Source organism: Pinus tabuliformis, chromosome 4_1 (genome assembly GCF_031772625.1).
Source record: "Pinus tabuliformis cultivar Carrire ecotype Pingquan chromosome 4_1, CPIR1, whole genome shotgun sequence".
Taxonomy (NCBI): Eukaryota; Viridiplantae; Streptophyta; class Pinopsida; order Pinales; family Pinaceae; genus Pinus; species Pinus tabuliformis.
The window spans coordinates 36195955-36201954 of record NC_142303.1 but is presented as its reverse complement, the minus strand read 5'-3'; positions in this window follow the sequence as shown (position 1 = coordinate 36201954).

The following is a 6000-nucleotide window of genomic DNA, read 5'->3' as shown; positions in this document are numbered from 1 at the left end:
CGTTTTTGGACTTTCACCACTAGGGAGGCTTCCCTTTAGTAGGTCACCTAGAAGGATATGATAAGTATACAAGATAAGGTGACAAGCTAGGCTTATGGAGGATAGTTCTTCCTAAGAACAAGGCTCAGCGAGCAATATAGGGTAATTTGCATCCTCCAATGTAGCCTATTTAGGGCACAAATAATCTAGGTATTGAGAAATAGCTAACCAAAAGGATCAGCCTAGAGTCACGAGGCCTAGAAAAGGCTTCCAAACAATGAATAAATTCAACTTATGGAACAAGAATCCTTTAATAATCCCCAAGTGGAAGCCTAAGGCAAACTAGGGTTTTTCTTGGGCAAAATCTACCTAAGGCAAGATATCTTAGCCAAAAAACGGATGGATTAGCCACTAAAAGGAGTTGATTTTGAAGCAATCAGCCTTCCTTCCAATGTTGAATCTTCTTACAAGCCAATGACTTGTTCCCTAGTTGAAATTTGTGCCCTAGCCCTAGCTAGCGGCTTGTCCTTGAGGGGCCAAAAATCAGTTTTAGAGAGAGTATGTGAAGTTTAAGTGTAATTTTGTAGGTGATCAACAAAGTGACCAAGGCCAGTGCCCAATCCTTGGGATGATGGAATCTATGGGAGTGTAAAATATGATAAATCTTGGCAAGGAGAAAGGGAATAATGAAATCTTGGGTTTCAAAACCCTAACTATCGTTGTTATGAGAGAGCAAAGTAAATTGGGATAGCTAGTTTAAAATTTCACCAATGGGATTGCCATTCACATTCACCGAGTAATGCATACAATGTTATCATCTAGTTTCCATACAACGATTTTCAACAATAACTAGCATAATAGGAACCCTATATAATTAACCATTCCATACATTAGACACAAAAATAAAGGTTTATCAAATACAAGGTACACTTACAAGATATAATGCATGAACAAGCATTTATTTCTCCAAAATGACATCTCCAAGACCAAAGAAATAGCTCCAAATAGCAAAATACACCATAGAATCACATCTCCACAAGGCCAAAAGTCTCAAAGAGGGTTGAAATAAGTCACAAGTGATGATGATGAAATGAAATGTATCTATCCTCTATTTCTATGAGGATTATGACTAATAAGTATGCCTGTAAAGCCCCTAAAACAAGTTTAATGCTAAAAAGTACTTGGGTTACAAACCATCCCATTAGCTTTATCAAAATATACCCTAACTTGCCCACATATGTGAGCCATGGCTTCCATAATGTTAACGCCATCCAGTGTAGATGCTCCACATGCCATGTCTAAGAGTGATGAGGTGTGAAACCCAAGATTTGAGGATTGGCCCTCAAATTCACCTCATTGCCTCTTATGGGATCCCAAGATCCAACTGGTGTGCCACAAAGTGGTCTCCATGGGCCTCCAACCACTAAATGAGGCCTCCTCTTCTCCAACATTAGGACTTTGGTGCAACAAGCCCTACCTAATCTCTTATTGTGAGACCATCCTCATCTATGCTCTAAATCAGGCGTTTCCCATCAAGTTATCTCAAGGTCAACCTAAGGACATGACGGGTCTAGTTGTGGCATCTTGAAGAATCCTCAAATCTAGGTCAAATTCATCCAACGTCCTAAATGTTAGAGGTGCTCCGGGACATGTCATCTAATAATGCTACTAGGAGGCTCTAAACTCTCAATGCTTCACTTGTTTGGGCCAATGTACTCCTCTAAAGAACCTAGGTACCTGTGGAGTGGGTGCCCAAGGCCTAGGTTATTGAAGCGCCTAACAAGAACAACATGGATTCTAATGAAAGCAACCATTCATTAGGACAAAGATCAATAATGCATCTAATTGGACCAAACTTGAATGTTAAAGGAAATCTAATACTTCAAACAAGGATCCTTTTCCAAAATTAGGACCATGATTTCGCAATGGTGTTTTCTTCCTAGGTAGGGGTGGCTAAAAGTCAACCCTATTAGGTGCTTCCATCCCCTAAGGGGAAGTAACAATTCCTTAGTCTATCATTTAATTGGTAGGTATTGGTGAATAATAATGTGGTAATGGAGGGGATAAGACTTCATGGCCAGGTGTCATGGTCAAAGGGACCTGCTGACAAGGGTGTCCATATCATGAGTGTACAGATGTGAGGAGGGAGTATTCATGGATGTATGAGTTACCAGCTTGGCCTTGATTTTTCCACCCCTCTTGTGTGCCTTTTACTTCTTGATTATTCCTTGTATTACCGCTTATAACTCAAGGGTTAGAGCTTGCTTTGTGTGATGTAGCAGTTTTAGTACTCCTTTAAGATGAGTCAATTTATAACTCATCAGGGTTGGGACATGCAAGGGTTCCTTTGGATGTAATGGAGCATCGTGTGCTCAAGAACCGAGTGATGGCCATATGAGGTAGGTAGAGCCCATGCTAGGAATTTGCTCATGTACCAGTTATTATTGTTCCAACCATCTTTTGCATTTTGCTTTTTCTTTCTTTTATTTTGTTGTGGCCATGATATGTGTTTTGTTTTCTTCTAGCTACATCAATCACCCAAGACCAATTTTTCAAGCCCTACACAAGGTATGCAAACATGTGAGTGCTAAATTCCAAATAACCAATGACAAGTTGTACTTGAAGAATGGAAGTGAAATATGTGCTTGTAATGTGAAATGGAAGAGGTTAAGTATGACTAGGGAAGATGGAAAGTGTTATCTCATTCATAGCTTCCCAAGTAGTGTCCCTCTTATAACCCAAAAGGCATCAAGGGAGGTCCTACTGGACTAAGATCAATGGTGAGGTGAGAGAACAAGGATACGATCAATTTCTATCGATCTTCCAGTGCACCCCATAATCCATACTAAATGCCCAAAAACAAGCAAATATAAGCACATCATGTTAAAATGATCAAAGTACCTTTTGAGTTGTAACCCACCTTCATCCAAATGCTAATGTCAGATGCAAGTCGCAGAGGCACATGGCATATCAGTAGCAAATGGTGGTTGGTAAGGATTGTTGGTTGTTCGGTTGACTGACTAGCTATCAAATGTAGGAGAAAAAATTTCGCCTATGGGATTACCCATTTTGGTGGGTAACAAGTATAATTGGTTAAAGTATTGTATCCAAAACTATAAAATATTTCAGATTGATTAATTACACAAATTAAGATTGGCAAAGGTGTATATATAATGGAAAGTAATATGATTGCTTACATAGATTAAAATTGGTCAAGGCGTGTGAATGATAGAAAGTCTACTATAGGCTATACATTCACAGGTAAGTCTACTATAGAGTATACATTCAACATAGATTCAGCAAAAATTGTTTGGAAAAGTTCAAAGCTGCAACTATAGTAACATGTGAAACAATTTGGTTGAGAAAAAATTGCAAGATCTGCATAAGCAACAAGAACAACCATCACAATTGATCTATAATTATCAAAGCACTATTCAAAAGACCAAGAATCCAATTTTTCACAAAAGAAGGCACACAATGATATAGTATCATTTTGTTCATGATGTTGTTCGCCTACGTGTGCTTGGGATTATATATCACAATATAGAAATGCCAGTTGCACATATTTTCATCAGGGCACTACCACACAACACAATATAGAAATGCAAGTTGCACATATTTTCACTAGGGCACTACCACATAACATGTTCTGCAAATTTATATATGATCTTGAAATCTTTCTAGATGATCATTATGGGCAATAAATGTTGGATTGATTACCATTTGTGCAATCCATGCTTAGAAGAATAATTGTTTGTGCAATCCTTGGTCTAAAGAAGAATAATTGTTGAGGTTGTTGGTTTACTCATCTCATAGAGATAATTTGATAGTGAAATAATACTTGTTGAGTGAATTGAGTGTTTGCTAAGTGAAAGGTTGTTTTTTTTGTAAGCGAAGGCGAGATTCTGCATTTCTATTACTGTAGAATAGGAAACATACACATAAACATATGGGCCGGTCTCAACCCGCCCCGAAGGGAAACCAGGTTTCTTGACCACCTGAGATTCTTAACAGCCATCCAAAAATAAAAAACCATCAGTCTTTCTACGCATGCTATATATCCAGTTATCCAAAAATAGAGACCCATCAGTCTTTCTTCCCATACTATATATCCATCTACCCTTCCTACAGTGAAACTAAGTATGATTGGAGTCATGCCTAACTAATATATCTAAAGTAAACTGAAAGCAAAAAACCTGTTTGCAACTACTCCATTTGCTGCTAAGTCCGTGTCTCCAGATTGGCTTCATTCTCCGTCTTAACACCCATACCACTAGCTTGAAGAAACTTCAGGATCTCATCCATCTTCCTATCTTGCATCATTAAGGTAACTTGAAGATTTTTCAGCTCCTTCTTCATGACACCCTGAGCCAGTTCTACCATCTCCATGGCTACCTGTTCAAGTGCTTTAGCTAATAATCTTTTCATGCCCCAATAGACATGCAAAGATTGTTTGTATAATGTCATCCTTCCTCTGGTATGTCCTGGATCAGGCAAATATGCCTCCCAATCCTCCATTTCTGACCCTGAATGTTCCTGCATTGCTTCCTCTTCCAAATGTTCAATGATTCTTCGAATGTTTGGGTGAGTATTTTGATGATAAGCCTCTTCTGCCTCCTGCAATTTCTTTTTCATATCTCGCTTTCCTCGTTTCCTACCTCTAGCCTCACTACCCATTTCTTCCTCAATCTCAACTCTTGTTGTCCTGCCCCCTCTGCCTCCTCTCCCGCTGAGACTCCCTCTGCCCCGCTGGCTGGCACCTTCCTTCTTCTGCCCGCGCATTCCCCTTCTCCTCCCTCGTCGGCCACCCACCTGTCGCACCCCCTCTTCCTCAGACTCCTGTTCTTCTTCCCGGTCTTCATCCTCATTCCTCTGTCCCTTTCCCCGCCTATCTTTACGTTCTTGACCACGGCACGGTTCTTCATCCACAAGGTAATCCCGTATGTCAAACTCCGTCTCTGAGTCATCTGAAATGTTAAGCATAATCTTCCTGATGGTCTCCTCTACCTGGTTCTTGCCCTTCGCCTCTCGACTGACTTCCTTACTCCTCATCCAGCGTCCTACATCCCTAGCTTGACCCTCCGCCATTTCGTCGGCCCCCGCTATCACCAAAATCCTCTGACTACTCTTCCCCGCCCTACAAGTCCCAATTAATCCCCAACTCCAATTCTTTCGCATGCATGCAAGGCTGAATGCATTGCCAATCGGCCACCTTGGTTTCCTATAGCTTAGTTGCAACTCAAAGTCGTCATTACTCCGCAATCCATTTGTGTTTTCATAATTGGATTCCATCGCCATCACTCTGACGGGGTGTCCTCTCGTCCTCGGTTCCCAGTCCCATTTCCTTCTTGGAATGATCAATGGGGCGTTGGGTTTATGACTCCAACCGATCTGAGTATTAATGCCATCCGTGCGAACCTGCAAACTCTCTCCACCATCATGAGCGATGGTACGTGTGTCCCTCCTTGCCATAATTCGTAAGTGGTTATGTATTCCCCGCTGGCACAGTCGCATCATATAAATCCCGGTTTAATATATCGCTAAGTGAAAGGTTGTTGGTTTGCTCATCTCATAGAGATAATTTGATAGTGAAATAATACTTGTTGAGTGAATTGAGTGTTTGCTAAGTGATTATATGCATTGATTGTTTCATGAGATCTCTTGGACATGTATAATATGTATAGTATATATTTTAATAATGAGAATGATTAAGCTGATATGCATCTTGTTAGTTATGTATCTTGTTCCATTATCACTGATTTAATTAATCTTCACAAAAATTAACCTTGAATGTGTTGGTGACTACCAAGTTAATAAATTGATATAATGTTGAACCATGAAAAGTAAAATTTTAAATATGAGAATTGCCGCCATGCAGTCATAAAACCAATGACAGTCATAAATAGTAAAGGCAGATTATGGCACCAACCCCACATAGTCAACCACAACAAATCCAATGCTAAACTTTTAGGCTCACCTAGGAACAAATAACACATGAAGCCCTGTGTTGCAAGCATAAAT